Raw genomic sequence first — 12,237 nt, forward strand, 5'->3', positions numbered from 1 at the left:
ACAGCTTTCTTTTCATCAAGGGTGTAATCCATTGTATTTCAACCCTAAACAAGGGGGCTGTACAGAAACTGCCTTGACATTGGTCTTTTTGAAGTCCGGCGGTGGGGAGTTACAGTAGTAGGGAGAAAGTATGGCAGCATGATGAAGCACACATGGTGGGCAGGGAATAGAAAGGTTGAGAGGGTTGCCAGAATGAGGGGTGTTGGGGAGAATTCTCAGAAATGTTCTAATTCCTCTCTACCTTAGAGACCCCCAGCACCTTCGCTGGATTTTAGGACTTTTAATTGTTAACCTTTTAAACCCCAAAGGCATCATCTTTTAAATTGTGTCACACAGCACCTTCAATGCAGTGGCACAGGGAAGTCCTAGATTTCCCCAAGGTTTACATACCTTCTCTTGGATAAACTACTGTTTCCAAGAGCAGTGAAGTGAAATTGACTGACTTTCTAGACCCAGCACACACCATCTTACAATGGGGTGTTGGATGGGTTACTTCGTATCCCCTTTGTCTAGATCCTAATGTAACATTTTTGTGTTACTCTTTCCTTTAACTACTGTGGTGTGCTTTTATCGCTGGCTGCATTCGCAGCTACAGTAAAAGCACCCAAGGGTGCCATTTTTGTCAAAATGGCCCCAGTCTTTTTTCACGATTACTTTGTGGAAAGGTCCTTCTTGAGATTTACTCAGCGCGCCAAACCAGGTTTGGCCCCTTTGTTTTGTCTTTGGAGGGATTTACGAGTGAAGGCTGGCGCTGGCTCCAGGGTGCCTGGCGGGGGCAGGAAGCGAGGGAGGTGCCCGAAACTCCCTGTGCTTAGTCTCCTAGGAGATAGGAATGCACTCATAGGTGATTGGCCTGCTGGCTGTCCGGCAAGGACAGCCACCCTGCTGGGTGACTGACAGCTAGGCTGGAATGTATAGGAGGAACCTACATAAAAAGGCAAGGCTTTTTGGCTTGGAAGGCAGAGTCTACCACTGGACCAAGGAATCCTAAGAAGAACTTGGAAGAGAGGCCTGCTGCAACTCCGGATAGTTGGTTTGCCCGGTGAAGCCCTGCTGCTGTGCTGAAGCTCCGAATTCGCGTCGACTAGAGAAGCCTTGCAAGGACGACTTCTCCCCTTGAGTTAGTGGAACCAATCAACTCCAAAGTAAGCCACCTGGACATCCTCTCGAAGCTGGTTGCATCTCCACTGCAGTTGCTGCTGGAAACCCAAGAGCCAGGGAGAGGACAACAAGATTGTGTGTGTGTTGCTTTAAAGTTGGCCAAGAGCTCCAGGAAGATCCTCCGGACTCCCAGGAAGCAGGACTGACCGAGCCTGAGCCACCTCAACAGAGTGCTGGACCCCAGATGCAAGGAAAGCCCATCTAAACAGAGTCCGCAGTGATGTTATTTGCTGAGACGCAAGGAGCTGAAACCGCGAAGTACCACTGAATAGAAGTTGGTCCTTTTCTGTCGCCGACTGTCCCATTGCAGTGCAGTAGTCCTCCAGACGTCCTCCCTCTTGCCCCCACGACTGAGGCACACGAACACAGGATCTGCAGAGCTGCACAGGAACAGAAGCCAGCTGGAACAGTTTTTCTTCTAACCAAAGGTACCGTAAAGTCTAAGAGAACTTACCTCTTGTTATGTAACCTCACTTGTTCTAAGTGGAGACTTGTCTTGGTTGCTTCTGTAGAGTTGCTAACAGCTGCATTACCTCACAAGCCTAATCAGCTTGTGACCCTACTTTGATTTCTTCTTTTCTACACAGACTTCTAAAACACTGTGCAAGACTTTTACCTACCTGCGAGAATTACTTCAGCTCACCTAGACTTTCGCCCAATTGACTTTGGCCTGGTCTGGCTCCCTGAATGACTCTTCCCTCCAACCTTGTTTTTGTCTTCCTTCCAAGAAGGGGTTAACTTACTTTGCATTGGGGGTTACCAAAAAACATACCTTCTTCAGAATATTTTTCATGAGATCTCTTGTTTTATTCTAATAATCTTTTTCTTTGACCTACTAAGTATTGCTCTAAATGCAACAGTGATATATTAATGTCCACAGTGACCTAGCTATTTAAGTCACCTGAGGGGGTAGGAACTGTGTGTGCCATCCCAAATGGGTATTTGCTGATTTAGGGAAACTAAGAGTGCATTTTGGAGTCTATGTGTGCGTTACTATTATATTGCCCCTTCTGAAGGAACAAGTTACTTACCTGTAACTGTTGTTCTCCAGCATGGGTCTGGCATGGATTCACATGCTCATGAATATTCCCCGTCGTCAGGCTGGGAATCCTCGGTAAAGAAAAAATCAGTATCAGTTTCGTTTCTGATCTGTCTTTCGTAGTAGCAACCAATCACTGATCTCTGCGTCATACTGACCACAGCCAATGACTGCCCTCTACCTAAGCCCCGCCTCTGGCAGCCATCTTCAGATTTGGTAACACGTGAAGTGGCAGTATGACCAAGTGAAGAGCCGCAGAGGGGTAGGCGGGAGGGTTCGTATGTGAATCCATGCCAGACCCATGCTGGAGAACAACAGTTACAGGTAAGTAACTTGTTCCTTCTCCAGCATGGGGTCTGGCATGGATTTACATGCTCATGAATATAAGAATAGATAGCAGTACACAGATGCACAACCACGGGAGGTGGCAAAAGGCTCAACATTAAGCAATACAACAACTCAACATTAAGCATCTCTTACCTCCTCACCAGGCTCACCTTAAGCGAACAGGTTGCGCAGCACTGCTTGGCCGACCCTGGACTCCTCCCTGGAATCCCGATCGACGCAGTAGAATATCGTGAAGGTGTGCGTCAACCTCCACGTAGCAGCCCTGCAGATGTCCAGCAGGGGAACACCAGATAAGACCGCCGTAGTAGCAGCGATCGCTCTGGTCGAATGGGCTCTCGGACAGCCTGGCAGCGGTCGGTTAGCCAACCGGTGACAGTGCAAGATGCAGCCGGAGAGCCATCTGGAAATAGAAGACTTCGAGAGAGCCTTCCCTTGATTCACAGGTCCAAAGTTCACGAACAGCTGTGATGTCCTCCGGAAACTCTTCGTGCGGTCCACGTAGAACTTCAGTGCTCTAGCCACATCCATCGAGTGCAAAGTCCTCTCGGCCGGCGACGAAGGAGATGGGAAGAAAACAGGTAACACCAAGGGCTTGTTAAGATGGAAGTCCGACGGCACCTTGGGAATAAAGGAGGGGTGCGTCCTAAGCACCACCCTCGAGGCATGGAAAGTCAAGTACGGTGCTTTGCAGGATAGGGCCTGGATCTCTCCCACTCGTCGTGCGGAGGTAATGGCCACCAGGAACGAAGTCTTCCACGACACAAACTTCATAAGTGCGGAGTGCATCGGCTCGAATGGGGGCCCCCATGAGCCTGGTCAGCACCACGTTAAGTTCCCACGCCGGGGCCGGGGCCTTCACCGGCGGGAACGACCGGAACAGCCCTTTCATAAACTCTTACCAGTCGATGGGACCACAGGGACGTCCGTCCTGTGGTTCTGGTATATCTGGAGATCGCCGCCAGATGAATCTTAATGGAGGCATGGGCTAGCCCAGCCTTTGCCAGCGATAGCAGGTACGGCAGCACTTGAGGGGCCGTAATCCGTAGGGGGTTGATCTTCTGTGCTCGGCACCAGATAGAGAACCTCTTCCACTTATGACCGTAGCATTTGAGAGTCAAGGACGCCCTGGCCTTTGCAAGAACCTCTCTGCAAATCAGCCGGTATATCGTAGCCTCCAAACTGTAGCGCTGCAGGAGCCAGGCCTGCAGGTTCAGCAACGCCGGGTCGTGGTGGAAGATGGCGCCTCCTTCTCTGGAGAGAAGGTCCGCGTCCGCCGACAGCTTGATGCGAGGGGACGTTGACAAGTCCAGAAGGTCCGGGAACCAGATCTGCCTCGGCCACGCCGGTGCGACGAGGATCATCCTGCACCGGGACCTCTTGAGCTGGCTGATGAGTCGAAGCAGCAACGGCAACGGAGGGAACGCATACAGGTATAGGGAGTCCCAGGGGAACGAGAATGCATCGCCCATGCTTCTCGGCTGGGGAAACCTGCTGGCGAACCTCTTGCACTTCGAGTTCGTCGCTGTTGCGAACAGGTCGATTTGGGGTTTGCCCCATCGTCGGAAAAGTAGATCCACCTGATCCTGGCTCAGTTCCCACTCGTGACACGCGTGCAGCTCCCTGCTGAGCGAGTCAGCGATGGTGTTGCTTTCTCCTGCCAGGTGGAAGGGAACCAGGAACATCCCCTGGGCGACCGCCCAGTGCCACAGTTCCTGTGCCTCCGTGGATAGGGCTGGGGATCTGGTGCCTCCCTGCTTCCGTATGTAAAACATTGTCGTGGTGTTGTCCGTGAAGATCCGCAACGCCTTGCCCTTGAGCGACGGGAGGAACGATTTGAGAGCCCAGAACACGGCTCGGAGTTCCAGGACGTTGATGTGCAGGAGCCTCTCCTCCGGGAGCCAGAGGCCTCTTGCGTGGAGATCTCCGGTGTGGGCGCCCCAACCTTCCAGGGAGGCGTCCGTCGTCACCGTCTCCTGGTACGCCGGCGTCTGAAAGTCCTTGCCCGCCGTGAGGTGCGCTTGAACGCCCCACCACTGAATCGCCCGCCAGAACACCTCGTTGAGGGGGACCCCGTCTTCGAAGGTGCCCGTCGCCTGCATCCAACGGGCGTCGAGAAATTCTTGAAGAGGGCGCATCCGTAGTCTGCAGAGGCGCACCAGGTAGATGCAAGAGGACATCATCCCCAGGAGGGACTGGATGGACCTCACCCTGGCCACGTCCGTGGCAAGCAGGCGCTGCACTTTGCCTAGAATGGTCTTCGTCCGATCTTCCGACGGGGCCGCCAGGCGCCTCACTGTATCGAGCTTCGCTCCCAGAAACAGGGCCACCTGCGACGGCACCAGGTAGGACTTTGGGTAGTTTATGGCGAATCCCAGGTTTGTGAGTAGCTGGACGGTCCTCGCAGTGTGTTCGACGGCGAGTTCCCTCGTCCTTGAGCGGATGAGCCAGTCGTCCAGATAGGGGTAGACGTGAATCCCCTGCAGGCGCAGCCACGCCGCCACTGGTGCTAGGCACTTGGTGAAGACCCTGAGGGTCGACTTCAATCCGAACGGCAGTGCTCTGAATTGGTAGTGGCGTCCCTGGACGACGAACCTGAGAAACTTTCGGTGACTTTTGAGGATGGGAACGTGGAAGTATGCATCCTCCAGGTCCAACGACGATAGAAAGTTGCCTTCCTCCAGCTGTCCCAGTACGTGCTGGAGGGTGACCATCCTGAACTTTTGTGATCTGATGTATTTGTTCAAACGACGAAGGTCCAGGATGGGGCGCCAGCCGCCCGTCTTCTTCCTGACGAGGAAGTACCTTGAGTATACCCCGGGGCCCCGGAGCCTCTTTGGGACAAGCTTGATGGCGCCTTTCCTGAGCATCGCCCGTACTTCCAACAGCAGTTGCGGGACGTGATTTTCCTTCCTGGCCACAGGTGGAACGTGAGGGGACTTCTTCAGGAATTCGATAGAGTGTCCTCTTGCCAGGGTATCCAGCACCCAACGGTCGGTGGAGATGGACTTCCACACGCCGACAAAGTTCGTCAGCCGGCCTCCCACCGGGGTGCTTCGGTGGGGGCCCGAGACCACGGCCGGTTCAGTCCTGCTTGGAGGTGGTGGCCTTGCCGCCCTGGCCACCTTGCCGACGGCAGCGAGGCGCTCCCTGCTTGCCGCGACCCCTGTAGGCCTCCTGAGACGAGGAACGTGCCGCCTGGCGGTAGGACGAGCCACCGCTGGATCCCTTTCTGCCTCTGGAGCGCCGAAAGGGCCGTCGTTGCTGAAGGGTTCCTAGGGCGCGGGCCGTCTCCGTGTCAGTTTTTATGGCTTCGAGGGATTCGTCCACCGCCTTCCCGAACAAGTTGCTGCCGTCGAACGGCGTGTCCAATACCCTGGTCTGGACGTCCTGACGGAAGTCGGTCGCCCGGAGCCAACCCCGTCGTCGTAGGCAAACACCGTTGCCCAGCTGGCGGACCCGGTATTGGCAATATCGGTTGCCACCGTTATGGCGTGGTCCGACGCCACCTCGCCCTCTTGCAGTATTTCCAGAGCCTCGGACCTCTTGTCGTCCGGCAGGAAGTCCAATATGGGGGCCAGCTTAAACCAGAGCTCCCTGTCGTAACGGGCCACGATCGCCAGGGCGTTGGCCGCTTTGATCGTCGTCGACGAAACGACCCGCCACCCCATGGCGTCCAACTTCTTTCCCTCGCCGTCCAGCTGGGAATTCGACGTCGAGGCTCCTGACCCCGCCGATTTCTTCTTCGCCGCCGCCGAGACGACCGAGTCTGGCGCTGGCTGGGCCCTGAGGCACAGGGGAGCGGTTTTGGGGACCCAGTACTTCTTCTCGTACCGGTCCCGTTTGGCTGGTGCCGTGGAGGGGTTCTTAAGAACCGACAGGCCCTCCTCCCAGATGTCATCGATTAGGGGCACCGCGATGACCGTCTTCCTCTTGGCCTCCCGGCGCTGATAGAGGAAACCTTCCTTTTTCTGCTCCTCCGGGCAGAGCTGGAACAATTCGGACGCCCTGGCGATCATGGCGTGGAATGAGCCAATCTCGTCGGGTGGCGAGGCCCGTGCGACGGGAGACGTGAGACCTGTTCCGTCGTCGTCACCCTCAGAACCCGTCGTCGAGCCCAACGCACCGTCATCTCCAGACTCGTGGGAGGATGAGGAGGGAACTGTAGGCCTTACGGGGGCGAGCGGAGGAGAGGGTTGGGTCCTCCGTCGTTTGTTCTGAGGACTTCCCGACGGGCCAGGTTGAGGGTCATCCGGTCTGGGCCGTGGGAATCTCGTCCTTATCTCAGAGCATAAGGACTGGATGGCAGACAAAATGGCCGCCGAGCCATCCTGAGGCCTAGGATCCGGCTGCGCCGGAAGGGAAGGCCGCTCTTCCTCACCATCGTCGTCTTCCTCGGTTATCTCCCGAGGATCTTCCTGACTGGATTGAACCTTCTCGAATTGGACTTGGAGGTTCCTCACGGCCTCGGTCAGTTCCTCCTCCGAGGCGGACTCCGAGCTCGAGGAGGGCACCCTGCCCCCCCTCGCTTCTTCCATCATGGCAGCCACGACGATGGGCTGAAAAGAGGATTCCCTCCTTGGCGGCAGGGAAACTCTAGTCCCGGAGGCGGTCTCCGCTGGAGGTGTCTCTGCCGGCTTGGCCAGAGTCACCGCGATAGCCTCGATAGAGGCCTTCGCCTGCTGGGTAGGGGCCTTGACCACCTTAGGTGCGTCCCGGGCCCTCTCCTTCGGGGGAGGGGCGACGCCTCGCTCCCCCTCTTCCGAGATCGGACGGGGCTTCTCCCGAAGCTTACCCGGGGTCTCGGACTTTCTCTTCCCCGAACCGGAGCGTTGGCTCGTGGTTGACGGTGCCGGGGAAGGTGCACCCTGCCTGGCGACCGAAGAGCCCGACCTTTCGGCGCTCCCGGAGCCAGCGGACTCGCGGCGCTTGGCCTGGTGTTGGGCCCCCGTCGCCGGGGCGCCTGCACAGGATTTAGAAGCTTGCTTGGACCCTTTCTTCTTCTCACCCGTCGAGCCCTTCTACAACCAGCTTGCGAGACGGGATCGACGGTCCCTCATGGTCCGCTCCGACAAGTTCTTGCAGAACTGGCAGTCCTTCTCTATATGAGTCTTGTCCCCATGAAGACAGTAGTGGCATTGCGAATGTTCGTCTCCCTTAAAAACATTCTGCAGCCCGCATCCAGGGCAGCTGCAAAACAGCTTGGGACCGGGTGACGAACTCCTGGGCCATCTCGAAGTAGGCCGCGAATCTTCTGGAATCCTCCAAGAAGTTGATTAGACGAAATCTTCAGCCTTGAGGGGCGTAGGAAAATCCCGCAACGGGTAGCCGTTAACGGGAGTAGAAACGGTGGAGCTTGAGGCTCGATTAACTGAAAAAATGTGAAAATTCACCTGAAAAAGCGCGAAACACGCAGTAAAAGCTCGAGAGCTAAGCACGAGGACTCCCAACACTTGAACGTGCAGTAAAAATCTGAAGATGGCTGCCAGAGCCGGGGCTTAGGTAGAGGGCAGTCATTGGCTGTTGTCAGTATGACGCAGAGATCAGTGATTGGTTACTACTACGAAAGACAGATCAGAAACGAAACTGATACTGATTTTTTTCTTTACCGAGGATTCCCAGCCTGAAGACGGGGAATATTCATGAGCATGTGAATCCATGCCAGACCCCATGCTGGAGAAGAAGGCTTACTCAAACCGACTGATAAATAATCATTGTTTAAATCAAGAAACTTTGTAAGAGTTTATTTGAATACTCGTCACTGTGAATCTGTAACTCCCCTACTGCTCACATTGACCCCTCTTTGATATAAGCCTGGTGTTCATCACACTACCAACCTGTGTAGTACAGACTTCTACCCAAGGTTGGGTTCCTATTGCCAGGTGGTCAGGGTTGTTGTAGTAAGGGGTAAGGAACAAGTTACTTACCTGTAACTGTTGTTCTCCAGCATGGGTCTGGCATGGATTCACATGCTCATGAATATTCCCCGTCGTCAGGCTGGGAATCCTCGGTAAAGAAAAAACCAGTATCAGTTTCGTTTCTGATCTGTCTTTCGTAGTAATAACCAATCACTGGTCTCTGCGTCATACTGACCACAGCCAATGACTGCCCTCTACCTAAGCACCGCCTCTGGCAGCCATCTTCAGATTTGGAAGCACGTGAAGTGGCAGTATGACCAAGTGAAGAGCCGCAGAGGGGTAGGCGGGAGGGTTCGCATGTGAATCCATGCCAGACCCATGCTGGAGAACAACAGTTACAGGTAAGTAACTTGTTCCTTCTCCAGCATGGGGTCTGGCATGGATTCACATGCTCATGAATAAAGAATACATAGCAGTACACACATGCACAACCACGGGAGGTGGCAAAGGCTCAACATTAAGCATTACATCAAACTCAACATTAAGCATCTTACCTCCTCACCAGGCTCACCTCAGGCGAACAGGTTGCGCAGCACTGCTTGGCCGACCCTGGACTCCTCCCTGGAATCCCGATCGACGCAGTAGAACTTTGTGAAGGTGTGCGTCGACCTCCACGTAGCAGCCCTGCATATGTCCAGCAGGGGCACACCAGAAAAGAACGCTGTGGTAGCTGCGATCGCTCTGGTGGAATGGGCTCTCGGACGGCCAGGCAGCGGTCGGTTTGCCAACCGATGACAGTACATGATACAGCCGGAGAGCCATCTGGAAATGGAAGCCTTCGAGAGAGCCTTCCCCTGATTGACAGGTCCAAAGTTCACAAAGAGTTGTGACGTCTTCCGAAAAACCTTCGTGCGGTCCACGTAGAACTTCAGCGCTCTAGCTACATCCAGCGAGTGCAAAGTCCTCTCAGCCGGCGACGAAGGCGACGGGAAGAACACAGTTAACACCAAGGGTTCGTTGAGATGGAAGTCAGACGGTACCTTGGGCATGAAGGAGGGGTGCGTCCTGAGCACTACCCTCGTGTCGTGGAAAGTCAAGTACGGGGCCTTGCAGGAAAGGGCCTGGATCTCTCCCACTCGTCGTGCGGAGGTGATGGCCACAAGAAAAGCTGTTTTCCACGATAGAAACTTCAACGGGGCCGAGTGCAGAGGCTCGAACGGAGGTCCCATGAGCTTGGTCAGCACCACGTTGAGCTCCCACGCCGGGGCCGGAGCCTTCACCGGCGGGAACGATCTGAACAGTCCCTTCATGAACTCTTTCACCAGACGATGAGACCACAAGGACGTCCGCCCCGTGGTTCTGGTGTATCGGGAGATCGCAGCAAGATGAATCTTGATGGACGCGTGTGCCAGACCAGCTTTGGCCAGCGTCAGCAGGTACGGCAGTACTTGGGGGGCCGTAATCCGTAGAGGGTTAATCTTCTGTGCGTGGCACCAGACAGAGAACCTCTTCCATTTGTGTCCGTAGCATTTAAGAGTCGAGGACGCCCTGGCCTTTGCAAGAACCTCTCTGCAATCGGCCGGTATGTCGTATCCTCCAAACTCTAGCGCTGCAGGAGCCAGGCCTGCAAGTTCAGCGACTTCGGGTCGTGGTGGAGGATGGCGCCTCCTTCCCTGTAGAGTAGATCCGCGTCCGCCGGCAGCTTGATCGGCGGGGACGCTGACAAGTCCAGAAGGTCCGGGAACCATATCTGCCTCGGCCACGCAGGTGCGACGAGGATCATCCTGCACCGTGACCTCTTGAGCTGGTTGACGAGCCGGATTAGCAGAGGCAAGGGAGGGAACGCGTAGAGGAACAGGCCCTCCCAGGGGGAACGAGAAAGCATCGCCCATGCTCCTCGTCTGGGGAAACCTGCTGGCGAACCTCCGGCACTTGGTGTTCGTCGCCGTCGCGAACAGGTCGATCTGGGGTGTGCCCCACCGTCGGAAGAGGCGATCCACCAGATCCTGCCGTAGTTCCCACTCGTGGCACGAGCGCAGCTCCCTGCTGAGTGAGTCGGCGATGGTGTTTTTTATCCCTGCCAGATGAAACGGCACCAGAAAAATCCCTTGGGCAACGGCCCAATGCCACAGGTCCTGCGCCTCCTTGGACAGCGCTGGGGACCTGGTTCCGCCCTGTTTCCTGATGTAAAACATGGTGGTGGTGTTGTCCGTGAAGATCCTCACCACCTTGCCCTTGAGGGACGGAAGGAAGGACCTGAGGGCCCAAAACACTGCACGGAGCTCCAGGACGTTGATATGCAGGGACTTCTCCGTCGGGAGCCAGAGTCCCCTTGCGTGCAGATTTTCGGTGTGCGCTCCCCACCCTTCCAGGGAGGCATCCGTGGTCACAGTCTCCTGGTGGGCTGGGGTCTGGAAGTCCATGCCCGCCGTCAGATGCGCGCGGGTGCCCCACCACCGTATCGCTCGTCGGAAACTCTCGTCGAGCTTGATCCTTTCCTCGAAGCTGCCCATCGTCTGGATCCAGCGCGCATCCAGGAATTCTTGCAACGGGCGCATCCGGAGCCTGCACATGGGAATGAGGTAGATGCAGGAAGACATCATCCCGAGGAGGGACTTGATGGACCTCACTTTGGCCGCGTCGGCCACCAACATCCGTTGCACCTTGCCCAAGATGGTCCTGGTCCTCTCCTCCGACGGGGAGGCCAGAAGGGACACTGTGTCGAGCCTGGCTCCCAGAAACAGTGCGACTTGCGCGGGCACCAGGTGGGATTTGGCGTAGTTCACGGAGAATCCCAGGTCCGTGAGGAGTTGGACGGTCCTTGCCATGTGGACCACTGCGAGCTCCCTCGTCTTGGCGCGGATGAGCCAGTCGTCCAGATAGGGGTAGACGTGAATCCCCTCGCGGCGCAGCTGCGCCGCCACCGGTGCGAGGCACTTGGTGAATACCCTGGGTGCCGACCGTAGTCCGAAGGGAAGGGCTTTGAACTGGTAATGACGCCATTGGACCACGAATCTGAGGAATTTGCGGTGCCCCTTTAGGATGGGAATGTGGAAGTAGGCATCCTCCAAATCCAACGACGATAGGAAGTCTCCTTCCTCCAGCTGACACAGGACGTGCTGGAGGGTGACCATCCGGAACTTCTGCGCCTTGATGAACTTGTTCAGACGTCGCAGGTCTAGGATGGGGCGCCATCCTCCCGTCTTCTTCTTCACGAGGAAGTATCTCGAGTAGACTCCGGAGCCCCGAAGCCTCTTTGGGACGAGTTCGATGGCGCCCTTTCTGAGCATCGCCTTTACCTCCAGGAGAAGTTGAGGGACGTGAAGTTCTTTCCTGGCCACGGGGGGGACGCGCGGGCACCTTCTTTGAAACTCGAGCGCGTGGCCCCGGGCCAGGGTGTCCAGCACCCAACGGTCGGTGGAGATGGACTCCCACACGCTGACGAAGCCTGCCAGCCGGCCTCCCACCGGGGTGCTTCGGTGGGGGCCCGACCCCACGGCCGGTTCAATACTGCTTGGACGCGGCCTTGCCGCCTTGACCTCCTTGGCGACGACGGCGGGGTCCGCTAGACTTGCCTCGTCCTCTGTAGGCCTCTTGCGACGACGAGCGGGCCGCTTGACGGTAGGAAGCGAAACCGCCGCCGGAACCTTTGGAGGCGCCCTTGCCTCCGCCGCTCCGAAAGGGCGTCCGTCGTTGCAGGACTCCAAGGGCCCGGGCCGTCTCAGTATCCGCCTTGATGGCCTGAAGGGAATCGTCCACTGTCTTCCCAAACAGGTTGTTCCTGTCGAAGGGCATGTCCAGGACTCTGGTCTGGACGTCCTGCCGGAAATCCGT

At 56.2% G+C, this 12,237-nt stretch overlaps 1 protein-coding gene across 4 annotated transcripts in view; it reads right to left on the minus strand.

Moving 5' to 3' along the window:
- Window positions 1–12,237, minus strand: part of DDX42 (DEAD-box helicase 42) — a 459,832-nt gene that overhangs the window by 357,669 nt on the left and 89,926 nt on the right. The gene's annotated exons all lie outside the window — the stretch shown is intronic.

This window comes from Ambystoma mexicanum, chromosome 13 (assembly GCF_040938575.1).
Source record: "Ambystoma mexicanum isolate Mex_15411 chromosome 13, UKY_AmexF1_1, whole genome shotgun sequence".
NCBI lineage: Eukaryota > Metazoa > Chordata > Amphibia > Caudata > Ambystomatidae > Ambystoma > Ambystoma mexicanum.